The sequence below is a fragment of the Oncorhynchus clarkii genome, chromosome 20 (genome assembly GCF_045791955.1).
Source record: "Oncorhynchus clarkii lewisi isolate Uvic-CL-2024 chromosome 20, UVic_Ocla_1.0, whole genome shotgun sequence".
In the NCBI taxonomy this organism is placed as follows: domain Eukaryota; kingdom Metazoa; phylum Chordata; class Actinopteri; order Salmoniformes; family Salmonidae; genus Oncorhynchus; species Oncorhynchus clarkii.
In genome coordinates this window covers 44,052,953-44,068,615 of record NC_092166.1, presented here as the reverse complement: position 1 = coordinate 44,068,615, position 15,663 = coordinate 44,052,953, and the positions used below count along the sequence as shown (strand labels likewise).

Genomic DNA, 15,663 nt, shown 5'->3' with positions numbered 1-15,663 from the left:
GCTGCCTCTGATTGGGAACCATATCAGGCCACCATAGACATACAAATACCTAGACCTACTAAACCCCTAGACATACAAAACCCCTAGACAATACAAAACTAGCATACCCACCCTCGTCACACCCTGACCTAACCAAAATATAAAGAAAACCGAGATATTAAAGGTCAGAGCGTGACATTCTCTCTCTCGGAGGACCTGAGCCCTAGGACCATGGTCAGGACTACCAGGCCTGATGACTCCTTACTGTCCCCAGTCCACCTGGCCGTGCTGCTACTCCAGTTTCAACTGTTCTACCTGCGGCTATGGAACCCAGACCTGTTCACCGGATGTGCTACCTGTCCCAGACCTGCTGTTTTCAACTCTCTAGAGACAGCAGGAGCAGTAGAGATACTCTGAATGATCGGCTATGAAAAGCCAACTGACATTTACTCCTGAGGTGCTGACCTGTTGCACCCTCGACAACCACTGTGATTATTATTATTTGACCATGCTGGTCATCTATGAACATTTGAACATCTTGGCCATGTTCTGTTATAATCTCCACCTGGCACAGCCAGAAGAGTACTGGCCACCCCTCATAGCCTGGTTCCTCTCTAGGTTTCTTCCTAGGTTCTGGCCTTTCTAGGGAGTTTTTCCTAGCCACTGTGCTTCTACACCTGCATTGCCTGCTGTTTGGAGTTTCAGGCTGGGTTTCTGTACAGCACTTTGTGACATCATCTGATGTAAGAAGGGCTTTATAAAAACATTTGATTGATTTGATTGATATTGGTCTGAGAACAATTGTTGTTTGGTAATCCAAAAATAGCAATTTCTGCACTAGGGTGCAACTTGATATCAAATGCTTCAGAAAAGGTTTTAAATATAGTGGACCATTAATCTGTCAGACAGGGACAGGACCAGAACATGTGGGTCAAGTCCACCAAGGGGCCTTGACACCTGTCACATGACCCATCAATATTTGGGTAGAATTTGGATAATCTGGCCTTGCTGAAATGGATACGGTGAAGTACCTTAAACTGTGTAATGCTTAGCCGGGCACAAGAGGAGCTTCCATTTACAGTAAGTAAGGCATCATTCCAGACTTCATCAGTGATCTCTCCACCAAGTTCCCTTTCCCACTCAGATCGGATTTTATTGAGTGATAGGTTATCAAGGCACATGATTATCTAAAAAATACAGGATATGAGTCACTTTAGTTGAAAAGATGTTTTGGGTGATAGAATTTGAAAGGTTGGGCTTCGAGTGCGAATAAACCGGCGAGATTGGAAATACCTAAATAAACTTGAATGGGGTAGAATCAATTTGATAGTGAGGTCTTCGAAAATGGCAAAGGTGCCATCAATATAATGTAATTAAACTTAGTAAGGCCATTCATCTGCCACAGCCTAAAAGCTGAATCCAGTTTGCCTGGAAGGAAGAGGTGACATATAGGACCTTGAATATAAAAATATTGACAACAACTGGATTGGATGTGTAGCACGAAGCTGAAAGAGGGAGATTGGAGGTGACTAAGGCTGACAAAGAGGAGGAGAAACAGGAATTGGCTTTTGTTTGACACCAGTCCGTTTCTGGGGTGTGAAGCCAGTAAATAATCTTTTGTATATTCGCTGCCCAGTAATAATACATCAAGTTAGGAAGGGCCAGTCCTCCGTGTGTTCTATCTGTCTGGAGAAATGCTTTACGTATTCTTGGATTCCCACCGCCCAATAGAAAAAAATATATAAGTTTATCCACTGGAGTGAAAAAAAACGTTGGTAAAAAAAGACGGAGACATTGGAACAAGTACAGAAATCTGGGCAATACATTCATCTTGATCCAATTCACTTTACCAGCTCAAGTAAAATGAATACTCCAGCTCTGAAAGTCCAGTTTAAGTTTGTTAATTAGGGGATTAAAGTTCTCATCATGGGGGGGGAAGACAAGGTACGGGTGATGATGATCCCTAAATATTTAAAGCCAGACTTTGACATACGAAATGGAATAGTATCCTGTGGAATTTGTAATGCTAATTCATTAATAGGAAAGCATTCATTTTTTGAGAAATTCAATGTATAGCCCGAAAACACACCAAACCTACGCAGTACGTCCCTCAGGGACAAACGCTTCAGGGTCTGAGATATATAAAAGCAAGTCATCTGCATACAAGGAAACTTTGTGTTCCAGTCCGTATCTGTAGATATCATGTATTGAGGGTGTGGCCTTTAGCTTAATAGAAAGGGGTTCTATCGCCAGGGCAAAAAACAGAGGTGACATTGGACATCCCTTGAATATGGCCCTTGATAATGGGAAATACTGTGAACGAAGAACTGATGCCTTGAGTACAACAGTCGAACTCAGGAAATTATGTTTGTGCAGGGATGTTTTTGAGCTTAGCATTTGTCAACACAGGCAGCGCAAGCCTCCCTCTATGCTTATGGACGAGTGAAAAACTAAAAGTATGTGTCTTAGATATAGTTTTCAAATACAAACTTTATATGTCCGAACTCAGCATCAAATAGGCGTCCCAAAAATAACATAGTCATTTGTGGTAGAACATCTATTTTGGCAATTTTGTGCATTTATTAAATCCCACCGGGTAACTTGATTTTGAATGTGTCATGTAAACAAGATTATTAGGGAAATCTTTCTTATTTCTTATTCTTTCTTTTTTGAAAAATATGTAAACATTTAAATCAAACTATTATATTAATCTGACTATTCACAATAATACTCAGTGCTACCGTGTTCCTATTGGTCAGTCACTGGGATTGGCTTCTGACACTGCCAAAACTTTGTCGGAGACTACGACCGCACGTAGTGGTACTTAATTGGCAGACCCAGACCCTGTCACACTGAACGAACCAAAATTTCCAGCAATTGTTTACGACGCAAGAATTGGCCCACAACGGGGAAATTTTATCTGGGACAGCAAAATCATGTCATAAGACGGCAAAATGTTTACAGTCTGTGCAGGCATTTAGCTAGCTCATCTATGCACTTGCCTCTGCTAGCAATACACTGTGCTAACATTAGCCTAGACTGTACCATGTAAAATAACAGTTTAAAACATGTAAAAAACTACTTCTTCTGGATATAATAGTTTCTGTAGGTTCAGACTTCCTCACCAATATTTTGTTATGTCTGGGGGGATTCATAAGAACATCTTTATAACAATTCAAAAATGATGAGATGGGAGACAGGAATTATTTCAACCATTTATCTAGAACTTGCTCATTTCAACACACAGAACCCCCATGATGCTCTGCGGCACAACCCCAATGCACAACACTAATCCTTTCCTAGAATTGCTGTGTTAAAAAAAGTTAGTTAGAAAGTTATGTCTGTCTAATACCCTGATTGAACAGAGGGGGGGGGGGGGGGGGGGGGGGGGGGGGGTCAGCACTATGACTAGTGTGCAAACATCTCTCTGTGTGACATACTACTTCTGCTGAGCAATAGTATGTGGGACTAGGGAACAGGACAGTGGCCCCTAGTGCACATTTGAATGGTTTAAAGTGTTCTTTGTGTCAAAATTGGGTAAACACAGATACAGACGTATAGATGTATAAGTAACCTGCAAGAATGTGTGAGCTCAGCACACACACAACCCATCCCCACACATACAGTGGGGCAAAAAAGTATTTCGTCAGCCACCAATTGTGCAAGTTCTCCCACTTAAAAAGATGAGAGACGCCTGTAATTTTCATCATAGGTACACTTCAACTATGACAGACAAAATGGGGGAAAAAAATCCAGAAAATCACATTGTAGGACTTTTAATGAATTTATTTGCAAATTATGGTGGAAAATAAGTATTTGGTCACCTACAAACAAGCAAGATTTCCGGCTCTCACAGACCTGTAACTTTAAGAGGCTCCTCTGTCCTCCACTCGTTACCTGTATTAATGGCACCTGTTTGAACTTGTTATCAGTATAAAAGACACCTGTCCACAACCTCAAACAGTCACACTCCAAACTCCACTATGGCCAAGACCAAAGAGCTGTCAAAGGACACCAGAAACAAAATTGTAGACCTGCACCAGGCTGGGAAGACTGAATCTGCAATAGGTAAGCAGCTTGGTTTGAAGAAATCAACTGTGGGAGCAATTATTAGGAAATGGAAGACATACAAGACCACTGATAATCTCCCTCGATCTGGGGCTCCACGCAAGATCTCACCCCGTGGGGTCAAAACGATCACAAGAACGGTGAGCAAAAATCCCAGAACCACACGGGGGGACCTAATGAATGACCTGCAGAGAGCTGGGACCAAAGCCTACCATCAGTAACACACTACGCCACCAGGGACTCAAATCCTGCAGTGCCAGACGTGTCCCCCTGCTTAAGCCAGTACATGTCCAGGCCCATCTGAAGTTTGCTAGAGAGCATTTGGATGATCCAGAAGAAGATTGTGAGAATGTCATATGGTCAGATGAAACCAAAATATAACTTTTTGGTAAAAACTCAACTCGTCGTGTTTGGAGGACAAAGAATGCTGAGTTGCATCCAAAGAACACCATACCTACTGTGAAGCATGGGGGTGGAAACATCATGCTTTGGGGCTGTTTTTCTGCAAAGGGACCAGGACGACTGATCCGTGTAAAGGAAAGAATGAATGGGGCCATGTATTGTGAGATTTTGAGTGAAAACCTCCTTCCATCAGCAAGGGCATTGAAGATGTAACGTGGCTGGGTCTTTCAGCATGACAATGATCCCGAACACACCGCCCGGGCAACGAAGGAGTGGCTTCGTAAGAAGCATTTCAAGGTCCTGGAGTGGCCTAGCCAGTCCCCAGATCTCAACCCCATAGAAAATCTTTGGAGGGAGTTGAAAGTCTGTGTTGCCCAGCAACAGCCCCAAAACATCACTGCTTTAGAGGAGATCTGCATGGAGGAATGGGCCAAAATACCAGCAACAGTGTGTGAAAACCTTGCGAAGACTTACAGAAAACGTTTGACCTCTGTCATTGCCAACAAAGGGTATATAACAAAGTATTGAGATAAACTTTTGTTATTGACCAAATACTTATTTTCCACCATAATTTGCAAATACATTTATTAAAAATCCTACAATGTGATTTTCTGGATATTTCCCCTCATTTTGTCTGTCATAGTTGAAGTGTACCTATGATGAAAATTACAGGCCTCTCTCATATTTTTAAGTGGGAGAACTTGCACAATTGGTGTCTGACTAAATACTTTTTTGCCCCACTGTATACCCTGACCCTACACACCCTCTTTAGATACAGGCAGTAGTGCTGGCACACAACATTGGAAGTACAGTACAGAATTTCTCAACTATTTCTGTCTCTGTCTCAGCATCTTCTCTGCTGTCGCTCTGTGCATCTTCTTGTTGTCTGTCTGTCTGTCTGTCTGTCTGTCTGCTTAAGCCTTATGCTTTATGAAAACCACGCTAACAACTTCGACTATATTACAAATCAGTACCCGTCATACTGTATGTGTTCCTCTGAATCAACACCTAACCTAAGTGTTAATTATTATTACACGGCTCCAGACTAACATTTTCCCCTCGTGTCACTGGTGCCACTAACTTTTACAGTTGGTGGCACCAGCCCATGATTAGGTCAGGTCAGGTCAGGCTTATAAAGTAATTCATAGTGCTTTAATAGGAAGTATAATAAATAGACTACTGAGGTATTCAAGAAATATGTTGGTTTTTATCCAACACGTCCAAGCAGGAATGCATGGTTCAAGATATTTTGATGTGAAACCTAATCCAGTGATTGCTGTGAATTTTGGGCAACTATAGTTGCTATATTTTACTGTCATAATAGGACTCCAGAATTTCCAGATTTCTGTTGTTGTTCAATTGAGATATTTATGTGCACTAACTAATAGCATAGGCTAATTCCTTTGGGGTTCAACACCTGAGGAAGTGGAAACTCAAAACACACAAACTAGATCGCTAACTTTAAATATAATGCCCACTGCTAGTAGGTATGTATTCATCCAACAGTAAATGTATGTGCTAAAAAAAACTTTGCAGTTGCCTATAGGCCTATGCCCTCGCAATGGCCAGTGTCCATTTTGCGCACGTACGCCGCTCCAAACTGTGTCTCAAAGCCATATCAAATACTGTACCTTGGCTGTAAAATAGTTGCTATTGAGCTGAGTATTGAGAGTTGAGAAGAAAAAACATGTACAGTGGAAGTCGGAAGTTTACGTACACTTAGGTTGGAGTCATTAAAACACATTTTTCAACCACTACACAAATTTCTTGTTAACAAACTATATTTTTAGCAAGTCGGTTAGGACATCTACTTTGGGCATGACACAAGTAATTTTTCCAACAATTGTTTAAAGACAGATTATTTCACTTATAATTCACTGTATCACAATTCCAGTGGGTCAGAAGTTTACATACACTTAGTTGACTGTGCCTTTAAACAGGTTGGAAAATTCCATATAATTATGTAATGGCTTTAGAAGCTTCTGATAGGCTAATTGACATCATTTGTACCTGTGGATGTATTTCAAGGCCTACCTTCAAACTCAGTGTCTCTATGCTTGATATCATGGGAAAATCAAAAGAAATCAGCCAAAACATTGTAGACCTCCACAAGTCTGGTTCATCCTTAGGAGCAATTTCCAAACGCCTGAAGGTACCACGTTCATCTGTACAAACAATAGTACACAAGTATAAACACCATGGGACAACGCAGCCGTCAAACCGCTCAGGAAGGAGACGCGTTCTGTCTCCTAGAGAATAACTTATTTTGGTGCGAAAAGTGCAAATCAATCCCAGAACAACAGCAAAGGACCCTGTGAAGATGCTGGAGGAAACAGGTACAAAAGTATCTATGTCCATAGTAAAACGAGTCCTATATCGACATAACCTGAAAGGCCGCTCAGCAAGGAAGAAGCCACTGCTCCAAAACCACCATAAAAAAGCCAGACTACGGTTTGACACTGCACATGGGGACAAAGATCATACTTTTTGTAGAAATGTCCTCTGGTCTGATGAAACAAAAATAGAACTGTTTGGGCATAATGACCATCGTTATTTTAGGAGGAAAAAGGGGAGGCTTGCAAGCCGAAGAACACCATCCCAACCGTGAAGCACGGGGGTGGCAGCATCTTGTTGTGGGGGAGCTTTGCTGCAGGAGCGGCTGGTGCACTTCACAAAATAGATGGCATCATGAGGGAGGATAATTGTGTGGATATATTGAAGTAACATCTCAAGACATCAGTCAGGAAGTTAAAGCTTGGTGGCAAATGGGTCTCCCAAATGGACAAAGACCCCAAGCATACTTCCAACGTTGTGGCAAAATGGCTTAAGGACAACAAAGTCAAGGTATTGGAGTGGCCAACACAAAGCCCTGACCTCAATCCTATAGAAGTTTGTGGGCAGAACTTAAAAAGCGTGTGTGAGCAAGGAGGCCTACAAACCTGACTCAGTTACACCAGCTCTGTCAGGAGGAATGGGAATGGGCCAAAATTCACCCATCTTATTGTGGGAAGCTTGTGGACGGCTACCCGAAACGTTTGACCCAAGTTAAACAATTTAAAGGCAATGCTACCAAATATTAATTGAGTGTCTGACCCACTGGGAATGTGATGAAAGAATTAAAAGCTGAAAGAAAGCGTTCTCTCTACTATTATTCTGACATTTCACATTCTTAAAATAAAGTGGTGATGCAAACTGACTTAAGACAGGGAATTATTTCTAGGACTAAATGTCAGGAATTGTGAAAAACTGAGTTTAAATGTATTTGGCTAAGGTGTATGTAAACTTCCGACTTCAACCCTACCTACAGAAAGCTGACACACTCCTCTCTTCATCAGGGACAAGAGGACAAAGCTTCCAAAGCTGTGTTTATCCTGCAATTGCATTTTGAAATGTTATACGATCAGAAGCATTTTTCTCTTGAAAGCTGGTGGGGATAGGAGAGTGGCTCGTTTTTCACAGCAGCAGGCCCCAGTGAGTGCACAGGTAGAGGGGTGGGGCAGGGCAGACACTTTCATTACAGGAATCATTAGGATAATGCACTTTACTGTTTGACCAAATCATGGTTTTAGCCACCCCAAAAACATGACATTTTGAGTGAGGTGACCATGCACAATGTGCACTTTCTAAGTTTATAGGCACCCTTTCTGTTTTTTTACAATCCATGATCTTGGCTGTCTAACTGATTTCAGAGTTGGAGCAGGTCTCTTTGCTGATCCTACATTTTACTTTGAATGTGAGTTTGCGTGACCTCAACTCAGCCTATCAGAAAACCAGGCCAGCCCATCTTGATAGGGGGGCTGGCCATTGCCCACTGGTCAGTCAAAGGCTCATTACAGATTAGTATAACAGAGAAATTGAGCCAAAATCTTTAAAAACAATCTTAACAGACCCATGGGCCACCGGCCATGTCACCTTTTTCATGGTTTTATTTGTTTTATACAAAAATAAATGAGAGAAGTGTGACACCATAGCCAGCTAGTTGCACAGTACAGGAGATTTCTCCATTCTGTCCCTCTATTGTAATGTTAACGGGAAACACATCACTGGGTTTAATCTGAGAAAGCTGCATTGCCGAGAGAGAGAGCGGGCGAGAAAGAGAGAGAGGGGGATGGAGAGAGAGTGAGAGAGAAAGAGAAGGGTAGAAAGAAGGAGAGAGAAAGTTAGTGAGAAAGATAGTTAGAGTTAAATAGAGAGCAAGAAGGAGAGAGAGAGAATAAGAGAATGAATGAAATAAGCCACCTGGTTCCTGATTTCAGCTGTAGTTGGAGGGTTCAGTTTAGTACCCCTCTGTGTACACTGTCCCTCCCAGCCATACCTCAACATATGGAAATCCCGACCAAAAGATCACCTCACATTTGTCTGTAATCTGTGTAACTGAATGTGATCCGTTTGTGTTTTTCCAGTATTTTGGATGCAAAAGGTTGTAACGGCAGATTTCCTCCTCTTCGTCTGAAGAGGAGTAAGGATCGGACCAAGATGCGGCGTGGTATGTGTTCATGATGATATTTTAATTAAAGAAAACACTGAACACTGAACACAAAACAATAAACGGAAAACCGACTGTGAAGCTATAAGAACTGTGCTGACACAAGCAACTAACATAGACAATCACCCACCACCCACAATGACAAAACAGGCTACCTAAATATGGCTCCCAATCAGAGACAACGACTAACACCTGCCTCTGATTGAGAACCATATCAGGCCAAACACAGAAACACAAAACATAGACTGCCCACCCCAACTCACGCCCTGACCATACTAAATAAAGACAAAACAAAGGAAAATAAAGGTCAGAACGTGACAAAGGTATTCTCCATGTTATATTGTATATCCATATACAGTACCACATATGGCACATGTTTATCACCTTACCCACCTCTATACTCTATATAACTATGTATCTTTGGAGATATGAGATCTATGTGATTTTTTATATTCGATTCTACAGTACTCTAGATACAAGACAGAGTCTCTATAAAATAGTTGATATTGATAGTTGATATGTACATAAACAAATAAACAAACAACGATACAACATGCCTCCTTACTTCACGATAAATAAAATATGCATAACAGAATGAGTGCACAAGGAGAAAGGAGAAAGAGCTAGAGGAGAGAAAGAGAGTATGGGGAAAGGGGGAAAGGAAAAAACAGAAGACTGGCCATGAGCTGCTTAGTATTAGGGGGTTGAGGAATGGAAGTACTGTAGCAGGGAAAGAGAAAGATGGTGAGAGAGAGAGAGAGTGTAATGTCAGAGATAGAAGAGAAGAGAAGAGCAGCACATAGGTTTGCCTCCTCTGGGGGTCACTGCTATTTCATACCGCCGGAAATAAAACACTTTGAATCTCAAGAAAAAGGGAGGGAGGGAAGAGAAAGAGAGTAGGCAAAGAGTGAGAGGGTGGCATGGTGTGTGGTGCTGCGGTGCTGCGGTGCTGGCAAAATGGTGCTATACTGAAAACGGAAACGAGAGGGAGAGCGAGAGCGAGAGCAGGCACGAGAGAGAGAGAGGGAAGAGAGAAGGAGATAGAAAGTTAGTGAGAAAGAGAGAGCATTAAAGAGAGAGCTAGAAGTGGAGAGACAGAATGAGAGTATGAAATAAAGAGACAGAGACAGAATGAGAGAATGAGTGAAATTGGATGGATTGAGCCCCCACTTGGTGCAGATGTCAGGCTCAGGTTGGCCCAGTATGAGACACATAGCAGCGTGTGTGTGTCTGTTTGTATGTGTGTGTCTATGCATGCACATATATGTGTGTGTGTGTGTGTGTGTGTGTGTGTGTGTGTGTGTGTGTGTGTGCATTCAAGTGTGCCCGTGTGTGTGTGTTCATGTTTGTGTCTGTGTGTATATAATGGAAAATTATTATGATTATGTGAACTCTGTGCTGAGCAGGGATACATTCCAGATATGGAGGGGGAAATGGGACAGTAGGAAAAGGAGGGAAGGAGACTAGGGATATGAAGCAGATAACAGGGAATCGGCATGACATTCATTCAGTCAGAAGGAAGGAAGTGATTGAAGGATAAGCCAGGAGGGGGATGGGGCAGAGAAGTGGGAGTGGGAGTGCAAGTAGGTGAGGGAGCATGTACAGTGACAAAGCAAAAGGTGAGAAAGACAGAAAACGAGAGCAAAGCATAGAGAAAAAAAAGTGACCAGAAGATTTAGAAATGGAGAGATGGAGAGCGGGCAGGGAAAACATTTGAAGAGTTAGAGAAAGAGAGGGAGCGAGAAAGGAAAGTCAGAGAGAGTGGCAGGAGAGCCTGATTTTAAAAGACTTCCTTGATCTATATGTTGCATTAATAAAAAAGCTACCCCAAGTCAATGGGCTTATTCCTGTGCTTTCCCTCTCTCTCTCTCTATCGCTCTCAATTCAATTCAATTCAAAGGGGCTTAATTGGCATGGAAAAAGTGTTTAAGCAAGTGCAATAAACAATAAACAAAACAACAACTAAACACCAACAAGGCAAAACAAAGACCAAAAAAAAATCTGACATTAACAGTAAACATTACACACAGAAAAAGTTTCAAGAGAATAACAACTATTTAAATATTATAATATTTGCGGTTAAAAAATGTAGCGTAACATTTAAAATGTTGCATAAACTATGCACGGTGTTGTGACAATGCGCAAATATTAGAATGTATTTCAAATGACGGGGGAAATAAATAGGCACGTTGAGAGCTTCAAGTTCCTTGGTGTCCACATCGACAACAAACTAGAATGGTCCAAACACACCAAGACAGTCGTGAAGAGGGCACGACAATACCTATTCCGCCTCAGGAAACTAAAAAGATTTAACATGGGTCCTCAGCACCTCAAAAGGTTCTACAGCTGCAACATCGAGAGCATGGTTGCATCACTGCCTGGTACAGCAACTGCTCGGCGTCCGACCGCAAGGCACTACAGAGGGTAGTGCGTAAGGCCCAGTACATCACTGGGGCTAAGCTTCCTGCCATCCAGCACCTCTACACATTGTCAAAGACCCCAGCCACCCCAGTCATAGACTGTTCTCTCTGCTACCGCACCAAGTCTGGGACCAAAAGGCTTCTCAACAGCATTTACCCCAAAGCCAAAAGACTCCTGAACAGGTAATCAAATGGCTACCCGGACTATTTGCATTGTGTGTGTGTGTGTGTGTGTCCCATTACCTCAATTAGAGCAACTAATCGGTGCCCCCGCACATTGACTCTATTACGGTACCACCAGTATATAGCCTCGCTACTGTTATTTTCACTGTCATTTTACAGATTTTTTTATTTCTTTACTTATCTATTGTTTACATAATACTTATTTTTAACTTAAAAATTGCACTGTTGGTTAGGGCTTGTTAGTACGCATTTCACTGTAAGGTGAAGTACCTGTTGTATTCGGCGCACGTGACAAATAAACTTTGAATTGACTTGATATAGGTTATATTCACATTGGTGTTTCTGACCCAATGGTTGACCTTTTCTCGTGGCAGCAGATAACACATTTTACTATTGGGATTGCACACTGCGGTATTTCACCTATTTAAATGTTTTTATTTCACCTTTATTTAACCAGGTAGGCTAGTTGAGAACAAGTTCTCATTTACTACTGCGACCTGGCCAAGATAGAGCAAAGCAGTACGACACATACAACAACACAGAGTTACACATGGAATAAACAAACTTACAGTCAATAATACAGTAGAAAAAGTCTATATACAGTGTGTGCAAATGAGGTAAGATAAGGGAGATAATGCAATAAATAGGCCAGGGTCGCAAAGTAATTACAATATACCAATTAAACACGGGAGTGATAATGTGCAGAATATGAATGTGCAAGTAGAGATACTGGGGTGCAAAGGAGCAAGATAAATAAATAAATACAGTATGGGGATGAGATAGTTGGATGGGCTATTTACAGATCGGCTATGTACAGGTGCAGGGATCTGTGAGCTGCTCTGACAGCCGGTGCTTAAAGCTAGTGAGGGAGATATGAGTCTCCAGCTTCAGTGATTCTTGCAGTTCATTCCAATCATTGGCAGCAGAGAACTGGAAGGAAAGGTAGCCAAAGGAGGAATTGGCTTTGGGGGTGACTAGTGAGATATACCTGCTGGAGCGTGTGTTACGGGTTGGTGCTGCTATGGTGACCAGTGAGCTGAGATAAGGCGGGGCTTTACCTAGCAAAGACTTGTAGATGACCTGGAGCCAGTGGGTTTGGCGATGAGTATGAAGCGAGGACCAGCCAACGAGAGCATACAGGTCGCAGTGGTGGGTAGCATATTGGGCTTTGGTGACAAAACAGATGGCACTGTGATAGACTGCATCCAACCTAACAGATCCAGTTTGTGTTCAATTTTTTTGTGGGCTTGTGTAATTTGAGTGTAATACTGACATATATATCTATATATACTGTACCAGTCAAAAGTTTGGACACACCTACTCCTTCAAGTTTTATTTTTAATTTTTACTATTTTCTACATTGTAGATTAATAGTGAAGGCATCAAAACTATGAAATAACACATATGGAATGATGTAGTAACCAAAAAATCTTCAAAGCAGCCACCCTTTGCCTTGATGACAGCTTTGCACATGCTTGGCATTCTCTCAACCAGCTTCACCTGGAATGCTTTTCCAACAGTCTTGAAGTAGTTTTTAATTTGGTTGGGTCTAATTGTGTTGCTGCCCTGGTGCTCCGTGTGGTTTATTTGTATTTGTGAACAGAGCCCCAGAACCAGTTGGCTAAGGTGTTCATCTCCTTCAATGTTAGGGTTTTGTGATGGAAGGTTTGGGCATCGCATTCCTTTAGGTGGTTCTGGAATTGAATGGCTCTTTTCTGGATTTTGATAATTAGTGGGCAGGTATAGTCCTATTTCTGCTCTGCATGCATTATTAGGGGTTTTGCGTTGTACTCTGAGGATATCTTTCAGGACTCTGCATGCAGAGTCTCAATTGGGTGTTTTTACCATTTAGTTTGTTCTTGGTTGGTGAGTGGACCCCAGACCTTACTGCCATAGACGGCAATGAGTTCTATAACTGATTGGAGTATTTTTTGCCAGATTCTAATTGGGATGTCAAATTGTATGCTCCTTTTGATGGCGTAGAAGGCCCTTCTTGCCTCTCAGATTGTTCACAGCCTTGTGGAAGTTACCTGTGGTGCTGACGTTTGCTAGTTACCTCTGGTGCTGATGTTTGCTAGTTACCCGTGGTGCTGATGTTTGCTAGTTACCCGTGGTGCTGATGTTTGCTAGTTACCTGTGGTGCTGATGTTTGCTAGTTACCCGTGGGGCTGATGTTTGCTAGTTACCTGTGGTGCTGATGTTTGCTAGTTACCTGTGGGGCTGATGTTTGCTAGTTACCCGTGGTGCTGATGTTTGCTAGTTACCCGTGGTGCTGATGTTTGCTCGTTACCTGTGGTGCTGATGTTTGCTAGTTACCCGTGGGGCTGATGTTTGCTAGTTACCCGTGGTGCTGATGTTTGCTAGTTACCCGTGGTGCTGATATTTGCTAGTTACCTGTGGTGCTGATGTTTGCTAGTTTCCTGTGGTGCTGATGTTTGCTAGTTTCCTTTGGTGCTGATGTTTGCTCGTTACCTGTGGTGCTGATGTTTGCTAGTTACCTGTGGGGCTGATGTTTGCTAGTTACCCGTGGTGCTGATGTTTGCTAGTTACCCGTGGTGCTGATGTTTGCTCGTTACCTGTGGTGCTGATGTTTGCTAGTTACCCGTGGGGCTGATGTTTGCTAGTTACCCGTGGTGCTGATGTTTGCTAGTTACCCGTGGTGCTGATATTTGCTAGTTTCCTTTGGTGCTGATGTTTGCTCATTACCTGTGGTGCTGATGTTTGCTAGTTACCTGTGGGGCTGATGTTTGCTAGTTACCCGTGGTGCTGATGTTTGCTAGTTACCCGTGGTGCTGATGTTTGCTCGTTACCTGTGGTGCTGATGTTTGCTAGTTACCTGTGGGGCTGATGTTTGCTAGTTACCCGTGGTGCTGATGTTTGCTCGTTACCTGTGGTGCTGATGTTTGCTAGTTACCTGTGGGGCTGATGTTTGCTAGTTACCCGTGGTGCTGATGTTTGCTAGTTACCTGTGGTGCTGATGTTTGCTAGTTTCCTGTGGTGCTGATGTTTGCTAGTTTCCTTTGGTGCTGATGTTTGCTAGTTTCCTTTGGTGCTGATGTTTGCTAGTTTCCTGTGGTGCTGATGTTTTCTAGTTACCTGTGGTGCTGATGTTTAGTCTGAGGTATGTGTGATTGTTTGTATCCTCTAGGGCAATGGTGTCTGGAATTAATTTATGCCAAATTGAGTCAAAAGCATTTTTGAATTTATCCCTGTGTTTCCTGTCTCTCTGTGCCAGTTTGTCTTGTTTGCCAAGACAACTAGCGGTTTTCCTTGCTCCTGTTTTTCCCAGTCTCTGTTTGTTTCTAGTCCTCCTGGTTTCAACCCTTGCCTGTCCTGACTGCGTACCCGCCTGCCTGACCACTCTGCTTGTTCTGACTAACAGCCTGCCTATCCTCTTGTACTGTTGTGGACTCGGATCTGGTTTCTGACCCCTGCCTGGCCTGACCTCGAGACTACCTATCGTCTGGTACTGTTTGGACCTGGTTTATGAACTCTCGCCTGTCCCGACCTGCTTTTGCCTACTCCCTTTGTTATAATATATGTCGGAGCTCTACCATCTGCCTCCTGTGTCTGCATTTAGGTCTCGTCTTGTGCCCTTAAATATGCTGTCATTTAAAAAAATATATATATTTTTTTTTTACATTTGATATGACAAATATACTGTTCAGGCATTCAACTGCTAAGTTAACACCTTCACTATTACAATAAACATTTTGCCCAGAATGTCATCTAGGGATTGGATTTGTTTTTGGCCAATTGTTCTTTGGTAGATTTCTACAATATTTCTTTAATCTATAGCATTTCTTAATAGCATGCAGTTTGTTGGGCTTTGATGCCTCATGCTTGAGTATTGCTCTGTTCTAGTAAGCTGTAATTTTGTCTTAAAGTAATGTCATTCTCTCTCTATGTCTCTCTCTCTCAATTCAATTTCAATTTAAGCACTTTATTGGCATGGGAAACGTATGTTAACATTGCCAAAGCAAGTGAAGTAGATAATAAACAAAAATTAACAGTAAACATTACACTCACAAAAGTTGCAAAATAATAATTGGCATTGCAAATGTCATATTATGTGCAAACAGTGAAAGTACAAAAGGGTAAATAAACATAAATACGGGTTGTATT

General features: G+C 42.2%; 1 protein-coding gene across 1 annotated transcript in view; it reads right to left on the bottom strand.

Annotated features, from left to right (window-relative positions):
• LOC139377444 (PH and SEC7 domain-containing protein 1-like) overlaps nucleotides 1–15,663 on the bottom strand; it is a 70,165-nt gene that overhangs the window by 35,000 nt on the left and 19,502 nt on the right. The gene's annotated exons all lie outside the window — the stretch shown is intronic.